Genomic DNA, 13,173 nt, shown 5'->3' with positions numbered 1-13,173 from the left:
CTCTGGCCAGCAGAACAACCCCTTGGTCAAATTCATCAAGCTTCTCCATCAGGTACCATCCTCCATTTCTGTGCACATATCCAAACACATCTCGATTTGTTGTTTGATTTAGTAGGAGCTGCAGTGCCTGCACGCAGTTGTCAAACAGATCCCTACTTGTAGATGACTCAAACTCAGCTGTGAATTCTCTTTGCTGTAATTCAGAAGCAGAATCACTGCTCAGAGATACAGTCACACAGCTGGTTAACGAAACAAGTAGGGTGCTGAATATCTGCGGGAATAACATTCAGTGCCTCTGCCAATTTGGGATTCGAGATTATCTCCTTCAGCCCACAGATGGCAGCCAGGGATACATCAATGGAATACTCTGTTCTCTTCCCACTGCCAGGGCAGGTTCTGTTCCCAGGGTGTAAGGCAGCTCTTTGATTGTAGACACTGCACTTTCCCTGTCCACAGCCACTGCTCTCCACACATGTCTGATGAACTTGTCCAAAGGGAAGCCGGTAAGGAGACAGGATACCACTGCTGCCGTGTTGTGTGAGGTCAAAATGGCAATGCTCTGTAGAACCCAACATTTCACCTCCTTGTAAGACAGGGACTCCCATTGAACCCTGAGCATATCAAGGATCTCTAAGACCTGCTCCCGAAGTTCACTGCCTCGCCTAATAAAGATGATTTTTATGGGCATAGCAGCTGCTAAGGAACAGCTGGGGTGTTGGTTGGACAGTTCCTTGCAGACCATGAACAGCAAGTAGCCCAGCTGGTCAGGGGGCAAACACATGGAAACGACCTCTGCGATCTGACAGCATTTGTGAAGGAGGACCGAAAAGTCAGGGTTGACGAACTCTGCTCGGAGTGCTTTCACAGCCTTTAGCTGCTCCTGTTGTTGATCAGAATTGGCCCCTGCATACGATAACTGAATGGACAGGCTGATATACACCACGTCCAGGGCCATCTGTCTAACGGGAAGCAAATAGTCCGCACAGCCCGGCATCAGTCTTCCGATCAAACTCCCCACAACACTTTCAGTCACTCCCTTATTGACATCGAGCTTCTCCGAGTAAACTGTCAGAAGCTGTGAGGTCGTTTTCATGGCTCTTTGTCGCTCATGGTCTTCGCTTGAATTGATCCCCTCTTCTATCTCATGGATGGTTTTTGAGATTTGCTGCTCAGAATTCTCACTTGCCACCGCAATCTTCGCAAGGACAGTTGAAAATGAATTCATGCTGAGGTCCAATTTATCCGTCTGTCAATAGCGCACTCGATGTTAAATATGGCTCCCTCACTAATTTGCACTCTAAATTATAATAATCTAAATAAATGAATTCAATATTTTCGATGATTAAAGATTTGGAGATTGTCTTTGTTCACACTGAAATCAGATTTTACAACGATGACTCCTGATTTCTTTCCCTGGAATAATTAAGATATTCCCAGGTAATCTTTGAAGATTTGGATGGATTTGATCAACGCACTTGGCTTTAATTCTTACCGTGATGCTCTCTCATACACAAGTGCACAGTCCCTACCACTTTGCTGTGTTTTATCCAGCCTGCAGATTCTGTGTTGCCATGGTTCTCATTGTGATACATCACCCCTCAGTTGTGATGTGGCCCTGGGTCATGCGCCCATATAAGACCTGGCAGCTGTTTGTGGCCATTTAAGGTGGGTGCTGAGGGATGAGGTCCAGACCTGAGATACAGACCATAGTGACAAGGCAACATTCGCAACCCTGAGTGGTCCTATTCGGGCTGAGCAGATGTTTATTCCTAATAAAGCATCCTCCACACGACAGTCACTCAAAGCACTTGTGACAGAAGATGTAGAAATGGGAATTTTCTTTTGTTTAGAGATACAGCACTGAAACAGGCTCTTCAGCCCATCGAGTCTGTGCCGACCATTAACCACCCATTTATGCTAATCCTACACTAATCCCATATTCCTACCACATCCTCACCTGTCCCTATATTCCCCTACCACCTACCTATACGAGGGGCAATTTATAATGGCCAATTTACCTATCAACCTGCAAGTCTTTTGGCTGTGGGAGGAAACCGGAGCACCCGGAGGAAACCCACGCAGACACAGGGAGAACTTGCAAACTCCACACAGGCAGTACCCAGAATTGAACCCGGGTCGCTGGAGCTGTGAGGCTGCGGTGCTAACCACTGCGCCACTGTGCCGCCCAAATGTGAGACAGATATTTCTCGCACAAATGCCCCCAACTTCGGATGTTGAAGTGTCAGATCATGGGAAAATGCTAGAATCGGTTATTAGGAATGTGGTAACAGAGCACTTAAAGAATCATAATTTGATTACGCAAATAACCACATGGGAAGATGATGTTATGGTGATAATGGAGACCTGACTCAACAAAGGGAAGGATCGGGTATGACATATTCCTGGATACAAGGTGTTCAGGAAAGATAAGGAACTTGACATGAGCAAGGAGAATGTCACGACCGAGGTTGGAGGAATGCACTGACTTTCTCTCGTTCCACTACTCCTCTGATCACAACATATATTCCAATGTTGTACCCAGTTACCGATTGTGTACACCATTGTTGGATGGTCTATCTTTTTGATTTTAAACGGAGGCCCCTCCATCATACTATCCCGGTATTGTGCAACGAGATAGGAATAATTAATGAGCTCATAGTTAAGGCACCCCTAGTTAGCAGCGATCATAAAATAATTAAATTTTACATTCTGTTTGAGGGAGAGAAGAGTGGGTCCAAGACTAGTATTTTAAACTTAAATAAGCGCAATTATGAGGGGATGAAAGCAGAGCTAGCTAAAGTGAACTTGCAAATCAGGTTAAGGGATAGGTCAACAGAGATGCAGAGGCAGACATTTAAGGGGATATTTCAGAATACACAGGATAGATACATTTCAAGGAGAAAGAAAACATCCAAGGGTGGGACCATCATCCGTGATTAACTAAAACAGTTAAAGATAGTATCAAACTTTAAAAAAAATCCTCAAATATAGATAGGTGAAGTGAGTGGGCAAAGACTGGCAAATGGAGTATAATGTGGGAAAGTGGGAAATTGTCCACTTTGACAGGAAGAATAAAATGGAGCATATTATCTAAATGGTGAGAGACTGCAGAGCTCTGAGATGCAGAGGGATCTGGGTCTCCAAGTGCATGAATTGCAATCACAAATCCTGTTTGTGTCAGAACCTGTATGGTGCTCTCTACACAGTGTAAAATTGCCCTTAATATATTCTCTCTTCCCTTTGTCTAATTTTGGGACTAGTGAACTTCTCTTTCACTGAAGAGATAAGAGACTGTATTAGGGGAGAGGCGCTGATGTATCAATGAGTCCTGTTAAAACTATAGGCCCTAAAGTCTTAATATAAGTTTGCACTACTTATATGGATGCTAGGATAAGCATATTTTCTTGCTCAATGAGAGAAGCTACACAGTGGGTGGGATTTTAATACATTTAAAACCCACCCACTTGCACAGAGTCAGGCAATGATTCTGAGGTATAAGCAATGGTTCCTCTAAGCTACACGGCCACACACAAGTCAGACCCTTTAATTTTTTTTTAAATTCATTCATGGGATATCGGTGTCACAGCTGGGCAGCACTTATTGCCCATCCCTAATTGCCCACTGAAGGCATTTAAGAGTCAACCGCATTACTATGGTCCTGGAGTCATCTGTCGGCCAGACCAGGTAAGGACAGCAGATTTCCGTCCCTAAAGGTCATTAGTGAACCAGATGGGTTTTTACAATATTTAACAATGGTTTCATGGTCACCATTAGACTAGCTTTTAATTATGAATTGATTTCAAATTTCACTATCTGCTGTGGTGGGATTCAAACCGATGTCCCCAGAGCATTATTCGAGGCATCTGGATAACTTGTCCAGTTACATTACCACTATGCCACCGCCTCCCCATTGCGTCATGTGCACGGCCATGTAAAAAGATTTAAAGCGCTTGCACACTTAAACAAATCACCTGCGCACTACAAAGAAATTGATGGCACGTTGGGTATAAGTGGAACTAACCAACCAATTTGATTCATCAGTGTAAATTTTAGGATTTTCAGATTCAGTATAAGGAAAGAAAGGCTCACATTTCTCAAGCACATTTTACATTAGGACATCCCAAACGGCTTTACAACCAATCAAGTACTTTTTTTAAAAAAGTGTGGCTGCTGTTATAATGTAGGAAACACAGCAACCAATTTACACAAAGAAAGATCCCACAAACAGCAAATTGGTAATGACCAGATAATCTGTTTAGGAGATGTTGGCTAAGGGATAAATGTTAGCCAGAAGGCCCCTGCTTTTCTTCAAATAGTGTCATGCTATCTTTTATATTCACCTGAGAGGACAGAGGGGACCTTGGCTTAACATCTCATCCAAAAGACAGCAGCACCTCTCAGTACTCCACAGGAGTTGCCAGCCTGGATTAAGTACCTGGAGTTGGGCTTGAATCTATTACTTTCTGATGAAGAAGTGAGAGTGCTATCACTGAGCTATAGCTGATACTCATACAATTAATCAGTTTCAGCATTGTTATTAATACAAATGAACCGATTAAGGTTCACAACACCTCCTTTAATTAATCAGATTGATTGCAGCAGCAAGACTGTAGATTTGGTACAGAAATATGACTCTAATAAATTGGTTAGATTCAGCAGTGTCACTTTTTACGGGGTTGAGGTGCTGTTAATTATTTTTATGCTGACTGAGTTGAGTGATGTTATTACTAGCGAAAGAAAGATTTCCCATGTAGTACACCCAATATCAACATCAAACACTCCCAAGATAGGCAGATATTGACCAGGTGACAGTTGCAAAATGGTGCCCCCTACGGCACCAGTGTGACTTTTTTTTTCTATTATCCCTTACTGTGGCCATTCTGAGTGAGATGGCCAATTTTACTGTCGGGCACCAGGAACAGAGCTGAGAGTGCCCAATCATTGGACTGTTGCAGCAGGGAAATTCATCCTATCAGAGAGGGTTGGCTCCAGGGCGTCAAAGACCAATGCCGAAAAGAATTCATCACACAGTGCCTGAAGTCATTCTTGCAAGTGGTCACATAAGACGTCACTTGTATAATTAGTCAAGCTCAGCTCAGGAGTGTCACTACTGTGATGAGTGAGTTGCAACTTAACTGTGTGACTGTTATGGTTGATGTGCATGAGGATTGTAACTTATAGTTCCGTTTTGAAAATTCTTTTGCTGGAATTGGATTGTTCCCATCCCTCTGTGGCAAAGCTGCCATTGTGGGTGCAACAATGTGAGGATAACACAACAACTTACATTTATACAGCGCCTTCAACCTAGCAAAACTTCCCAAGCCACTTCACAGCAGCATTATGAGACAAAATTTGACATGGACCTACATAACAGGATATTAGAACAAGTGGCCAAAAGAACGGTCAAAGAGGAAGGTGTTAAAGATGGAGAGAGAGCTAGACAGGTTTAGGGAGGGAATTCTAAAGCTTAAGGCTAAGACAGCTGAAGGCACGGCCACCAATGACGGAGTGAAAAAAATCAGGTTTAGCACAAATGGAGTTGAAATACACAAAAAATGGGCAAAAACAATCTGAAAATTGATTGAAGAAACAAAATGGTAGAAAATTTGAGAGTCGCAGAGCATCCCCAACAAATGGTAAAGAGGTCTTGTACCTGTCCCAGCTCCCCCACCTCCCAATCTTCCTTTACTCCCTGGCATCGTTCCTGATCTTCGGGGATAGGAAATTGGTGATGACTTGGGACTAGTCCTGGAACAGGGATGGGCCTGAAGGTGTCGACAGCATATCCAGGGTTGATGGAGGCAGGAGATGACATCAAGTTAAAAAGGTGAGATGGAAAGGTGTTGACCTGGAGGAAGGGATGGTCACTTTAAGGGGAGGATGTGATTACAACACCACCCCCCCCCTCCCATTGCATTGTTTTGTATTGCCCCTCCCCCGGCATCCTGATCACAATGCCTCCCCCTCCTCTCAACAGTGAGTATACAAAACAAGAGAAGAGAATGAATTCACAAAAGAAAAAGAGACAGACAAGCAGAACAGCAAACCAGAAAGAACATAAATAGAAAGAATGAACCAGGAGTGGGAACAGTGACACCAAAAGAACACAAATCAGTTAGACAAAGAGTGTATCCTGTGACCTATCATGGACAATTCCCTAACAATATGCTAAAGTTTCAATTAAATCTTGTTCACAATAACCTAAATTTTCGTGTTACAATTTTCGAGTCACGTGTTTCATGTCAATATGTATAACTGAGGCAGCATTTTATATCTGGAAAATCCGATATCGACATTTGCTTGTTATACTGTAATTGCAGGCCTCCCACCATTAGGTGGTACTATTACATGATTGTCACATTTTCTTCAAAGGATTGTCAAATGGTTTTTGCCCATTTTTAACGGTTTTAACTTGCTTTTAACCTGATTCCCCTTCTCATCTGATCCAGTTCAAGCAGCATGATTCTGATTTCAGCCCGAGATCCACAGGCCGTCCTTTCCCTTTAACCTTGGTAGTAAGGAACTGGACTCGAGCTGAGCACTCAGGCCTACCCTCCGAACTGTTTCCAGCCACCCTGATTAGTGCTTAGGATGTCTTCCAGCACCCCCCACAACCCCCACCTATTTCATCCCCTGTTGGTCGTGATCAGGCCTTGAACCAACGCCTCCCTGCCATTTTAACCCTCTGACCTTGTAAGCCTCTAAAGCACCAATCTCTGTCCTCCCAATCTCTTCCTTGTCCTCCCACCTCAGAGTTCCCTTCTAAGTGTTCAATCATCATGCTGGCTAATTCCCTTTATAAACACTTAAAGTGATTTTACTATGTATATAGTATTGATGTTTCAAGTGCTTTAGCAAAGTAAGAGTCTGTTTCCACTTCAATAACCTTAAACAGGCTTTTAAGAGCTAAAGTGCATTGCTGGTGCTGGCACACTGAGGCGGAAAACAAGAGGCAACAGCCTTGCACCTAACTTGTGTTTGAAAGGGTGTGCTTTTCAATGGTCTCTCACTGTGAAATAGAGTTGGCACTGGGCAGATCATCAGCAAGAATCAGCTGTTCCTATCTACTGGTTATCTACTATCTATTTGGTTAAGAAAATTCCCAGAATGGAGATCAGGTGTGATTCTCCTTATTTATGGCACAGTGTCAACTTATGACCGATAACTCTTCTGCGAAGAACTTTGGAACATTTTACTACATTATCGGCACTATATAAATAGAAGTTGTTGTTGGGAAAACAAATCCATATATCACTAAAAGTAGCAACACAAGTTGAGAAGGTCCAAATGCATCAGGGTAATAGAATACAAATCAGGCAGATAATGTTAAATTTATATAGAACATTGGTTAGACAACACTTGATGTACTGTGTACTGTTTGGGTCTCCTTACCACCAAAAGGATATTGAAGCAGTGGAGATAGTGTAGAAATAAAATGAGGGTGTTACTAGAATTGAGAGGATGCAGCTATCATGAAAGAGAGCAGGCTGAGGCTCTTTTCTATGAAAATGAGCAAGTTAAGAGGAGACCCAAAAAACAGGTCTTAACAATTATGATGGAGTTCAATAGGATGGTTGTGGAAAAACTGTTTCCACTTATGAGTAAGTCGAGAACAAAGGGGCGTAAATATAAAATAACCACTAACGGACCAACTAAAAAATTTAGGAAGGATTTCTTTACGCAGAGAATGTGGAACACTATGCCACATGGAGTAATTGAAGCAGATAGCGTTGACACATTAAAGGGAAGGCTTGATGCACGCATAAGGAATAGAGGGATGTAGGGACAAGATAGGAAGAGGTTTTTAAAGTGAAAGGAGGATTGTGTGGAGTATAAACCAGTTGGGCCAAATGGCCTGTTTATGTACTGTAGATTTGATGCAATCCTAGAAATAACTGCAGAACTAACACCTACACAAAGCCGGGTATTGTTCCCAGCCTGAAACATAGGGTAAGCTTCACATGTTGCCAGCGCGTATCAGCGTAGGCAGACTGTCCATGTTCCTTTTATTCATTGATGGGAGGTAGGAGTTGCTGGCAAGGGCAACATTTATTGCCCATTCCTTGAGAAGGTGGTGCTGAGCCATCTTCTTGAACCACTGCAGTCCATGTAGTGTGGGTACAGCCACAATGCTGCTAGGGAGGGAGTTCCAGGATTTTTACACCATGATGATGAAGAAGTGGCAATATATTTCCAAGTCTGAATGGTGTGTGACTTGGAGAGGAACTTGTATGTGATGATGTTCCCATGCGCCTGCTGCCCTTGTCCTTCCAGGGCAGGAGTCTGCAACCCACGGCTCCACAGCCACATGCAACTCTTTAAAATCTCATTTGCAGCTCCCAACCTTTTCCAGTTGGATTGAATTAACATGAAAAAAACCTAAAAATAATCAAGTCAAGAAAAGTAAGAGCTGTGTTTTTATTGTGGGGGTAAAAGGCTAATCATTATGCTACACTTTACGGTTTCAAATCATTATTTTAATGAAAAACATAATCGTTCTCTAAATAAACCTGTTTGAGTGGTGTAGCTACACCATGGTTATCGATGATGCCTTTTGGTTTGAGGAACAGGGTTTATGGTTGTGACCATTATTGTTTCAAGTACAGCTGAGATGATAAATTATTCTGAATGTGCTATTAGAAACTTTTTTATCATGTGAATCAATGGCCAAAAAAATTGTCTTAATTCTACACATCTTAAGTTGAAGTTTGTTTTAAAGATCACTTTAACGACAAAATTATAGTTAAAAAAAAGTCTATTTTAATTTCAATTTTTTTTCTGTTGCTACACAAATTCAACAGTTGTATTTTATTTATTATATATGCAAATTATGCATTCTACCAGAGACACTTGCAATTTTCCAAATATTTGGTTTAGAAATGCTAAATGTTTGTTTTGCGTCTCCCAATAGTTTTTATTTTAGGCATTTTTTAAAAAAAAGGCATTTCAGGTAAAAACAGTTGCAGACCTCAGCTCTAGACAGTAGACATCGTGGGTTTGTATGGTGCTGTCAAAGGAGACTTGGTGAGTTGCTGCAGTGTATCTTGTTGATGATATACACTGCAGCCACAGTGCACTGCTGGTGGAGGGAGTGAATGTTAGAGGTAAATTATTTTCCAACATGTGCAGACGTAGGGCTGGATTTTGTGGTGACGGTGGGGCTGCCAGCACCAGGCCATCAAGGCGAGGAAAACCGGTGCCATCTGCCATTGTTCAGGTACTTAAGTGCCTGGCACTGGGATCCCGTCTCTTTAAAGACAGGGATCCTGCCTCCAAGAGCTACCAGCCAATCACAGGGCTGGCAGCTCTGTAGTATCAGCAGGGCCATCAGAAGCAGTGGCCACTGCTGGTACTGCAGATGTCTCGGACCCGGGCTCAGCGCTGGAACCCCAGACCTCAGGTAAGTGAGGCGGGGTTGCCAGGGCAGTCCGGAAGGCCCTGGTAAGGGGGATTTGGGAAGGTGGGCATGAAATCCAGGGGGAGGGAGGTCCATGGAGGCGGAGGTTTTGCCAGCAGGGGTCCTCCATGGGACACAGATTGCCCACGGAGGAGGGACGCCCCCCCACAAGCCCACAGGGAAGACGCCTCATATTACTGGGCACCCTCTCCGAGTGTTGGAGGTACACCCCGCCGCTGGTTAAAGCCAGTGGTGGGGGGAAGAGGCACTTAAGTGGCCATTAATAGGTCACTTAAGGGCCTCAATTGGCCTCTGGGCAGGAAGGCTCTCGTTGCCCTATCCCGCCGCCAGCAAAATTGCTTGGTGACGGGAAGGCAATAGGCCCTCCACCTCCTGTCACAATTCTATGGGCCTCTTCGTCTCTGAACCCACTTCGATGGGGCCCATAAAATCCAGCCCTTAATATGAAGCCCAGTCTGAGGCACTAAACTTACCAAGGAGTGAAATCAGAAATTGTGCCATGTGAGTTAAGGCAGGATGCAAGGAAATAGTTGGAAGGGGCTGAAGATCAATGTCGCCAATTTTCAGTTTCATTACCTGGGCAGTAATCTGGTGCAGCAGATCACTTAATTGATTTTACAGAAGAGATCAGGGTGCTCTACTCAGTAAAATTAGAAGAAAGAGCAGGTTATTAACTCAATCGGCTTAAATCCAAATTGTTAGGTTAATTCATTACAGATTAGGTTAATATGCTGCAAGATATAAGTCTTAACAGGCCCCTTTCAAAGTCATCCTGATTCAAGAGAGGAGCCATTAAAACAATCATTAATGAAAAAACAAGTTTGGTTTCTGACCATGACGAAATTCACTGGGCCATAGCATCTATAAAACTGAGTATTACCATGAGGTGTCACTCAATACGGTTTAGCAAGTTTTACTGCTCCAGCAAAGCCCAGCAGCCTATTTATTAAATTCAACATGCAGCATGTATTTCAGATAACATTTGATATTGTGACTGTAAGCTGCAGATGGGAATCTGACTGAAGAGGCAGTTGGGGTAGCATATCAATCCTTAAAGGTGGAGGTCAGGAGACGTCTCATCTGTTCATTTAATACGAGAGTTCCTCAGGCTATTCCCTCCCCCGCCCTCCCGTGCCCCCTTCCTTCACTCGCCATCTGTGCCCATCAGTCAATCTACTTAAAAAGCAAAATTCAAACCAATAAGCTTTGCATCAGGCACAGAAAACCACGGTGATAATGGAACACATAAAGAATGCAAATGCTGATAAAAACAGCATTGAGAAAAAAAAAGTTACAAACAGAAATTGTTCTTAAAGGTGAAAAACATCATTGAGAGCTGGGATGAAGCAAATGACAGTTGATGGACAGTATCAATCAAAGCAAAACAAGAAAGAGTAATGTTCAGGACAGGCACAGCAGAAGTGAAGTACAAGCTAAAGAAGGCAGGAAACGGCATGAAGATATATGCATGTTTGACAATAATTAAATCAGCCCCTGGGAATTATTGAGTGAAGGTAAAGGTAGCAGTATAGAGTTACAAAGGAGACATAGGGACAGCGGGAGGCCATTCAGCCCCTAAAGCTCTCTAATCGGACTACAGCTGATCTTTACTCAACTCCGTTTTCCTGCCCTTGCTCCATGTCCCTTGATACATTTACCCAACAAAAAAGTATCTATTTCAGCTTTGGAAATTCCAATTGTCCCAACTTCCACAGCCTTTATGAGGAGAGAATTCTACATTTCAACTATCCTCTGTGTGAAAAAGTGCTTCCTGATTGCACTTCTGAATGGCCTAGCTATAATTGTAAGATTGTGCCCCCTTGTTTAGGATTCTTCCACCAGAGGAAACAATATCTCTGTAATCTAATCGATTGAACCCTTTCATCATTTTAAATACCTCAATTAGATCACCCCTCAACAATCTAAGCTCTAAGGCATACAAGCCAAGTTTATGCAACCTGCCCTCATAATTTAACTCTTTAAGGCCTGGTATCATTCTGGTGAATCTATGCTGCATTCCCTCCAAGGCCAATATATCCTTCCTGAGATGTGGTGCCCGGAACTGAACACAATGCAGCCGATGGGGTCTGACCAAGATTCTGTAGAACCGAAGCATAACTTCCTCCCCTTTGTATTGCAGCTCTCCTGAGATAAAGGCCAATCCATTAACCTTTTTGATTTCTTCTTGTACCTGTGCACTAGCTTTTATTTACAATTGATGACAGCAGTCAATGTGCTGTCAATAATTTCTAAACGAAAGCTAGCAGAAATTGAAAATCAGCATCTGGAAAGAGAAATGACAGCTTAACTCTGGTCTTTCGACACAACTGATGGTGGGTTAAACAGAATATTTATTCAGAGATACTCTGTATTTCCTCCATTTTCTGCTCTGCCCAATGTTTACAGAAAAGTGAGAAGAAAATTAAGTGAATAAAAGTGAGTTTGAACAAACAAGGAGACCAGGGTATATCAGAATGAGTACAGGTGAGTAAGAAAAACACAAAATAAATGTATGTGTGGGAGAATTTTAGCATCTTTGGGTACTGTAGCTAAATTAATTATAAAATACTAAAGCAGAAGCAATTTGCAGAAATAACCAACAACAACTTGCATTGAGATAGCACCGTTAACATCGAAAAAAGGTCCAGAGTCACTTCACAGAGATGCAACGAAAAGATGAGTGTTGAGCCAAAGAAGACAATATTAGGGAGGAGACCAATAGCTCGGTCAAAGAAGTATGTTTCAAGGAAGTCCTTAAAGGAGGAGAGAGGGGAGGAAGAGTGTAGGGCAGAAATTCTAACACCTGGGGCCTAAGTGGTTGAAGGCACATTCAACGGGACAAGGGAATGGACAGGAGACCAGAGTTGGAGGAATGGAGAATTCTGCGGATGGGAGTTGCGCGGCTGGAAAAGGTTACTGAGATAGCGAGGGGCAAGGCCATGGAAAGATTCAGACATGAGGATGGCACTGGTCAATTTGAGGTTTTGGGAAGACTGGGAGCCAATGTAGATCAGAGAGGACAGGGGTGATGAGTAAAGTAGCACTGTCTTAACAAAAGCTGTGTTACTAGAAGCAGAAAGGTCAGTGCTTGTTACCTCAAAGGAGTTTCTCCATCAAAAGATGATTGCAATCTGAGAGCAAGCAAGACTTCAGCAAAAAGAGCTTTGAAATGAGGGAAAGATTCAAAACAGAAGTGTTGAAAGGTTGGAAGCCTGAACTCCCTTGGCTGCTTTTTTTAAACAGAAAAATGTAAACCTTTGTAAAATATGGTGTAACAGTAGAAAAAAGCATTAATGCATAATGAACTTTTGCAAAGGATTTGCCTGATTCCACCCCTGCCTCGGCTCATTACTGCTGATTCCCTCATCTATGCCTTTGTTCCCTCCAGGTTCGACTATTCTGACACTCCCATCTTTCACTTTCCATAAATTTGAGCTCATCTAAAACTCTGCTGCCTGTGTCCTAACTCGCATCAAGTCCCGTTCACCCATCGTCCTGTGCTCGCTGACAAACATTGGCTCCTGGTTAAGCAATGCCTAGACTTTGAAATTCTCATCCTTGTTTTCAAAGTTCTCAATGGCTTAGCCCCTCCCTATCTCTGTAATCTCCTCCAGCCCTCCAATCCTCCGAGATATCTGCGCTTCCCCAATTGTGGTCTCTTGCGTATATCTGATTTGCATTGCTCCATTGGTGGCCATGCCTTCAGCTGCCAAGGCCCTGAACTCTGGAATTCCCTCCCGAAACCTCTCCACCTT

The sequence above is a fragment of the Heterodontus francisci genome, chromosome 38 (genome assembly GCF_036365525.1).
Source record: "Heterodontus francisci isolate sHetFra1 chromosome 38, sHetFra1.hap1, whole genome shotgun sequence".
Classification (NCBI taxonomy): domain Eukaryota; kingdom Metazoa; phylum Chordata; class Chondrichthyes; order Heterodontiformes; family Heterodontidae; genus Heterodontus; species Heterodontus francisci.
The sequence above is the reverse complement of the archived record's forward strand: the minus strand, read 5'-3'. Positions refer to the sequence as shown.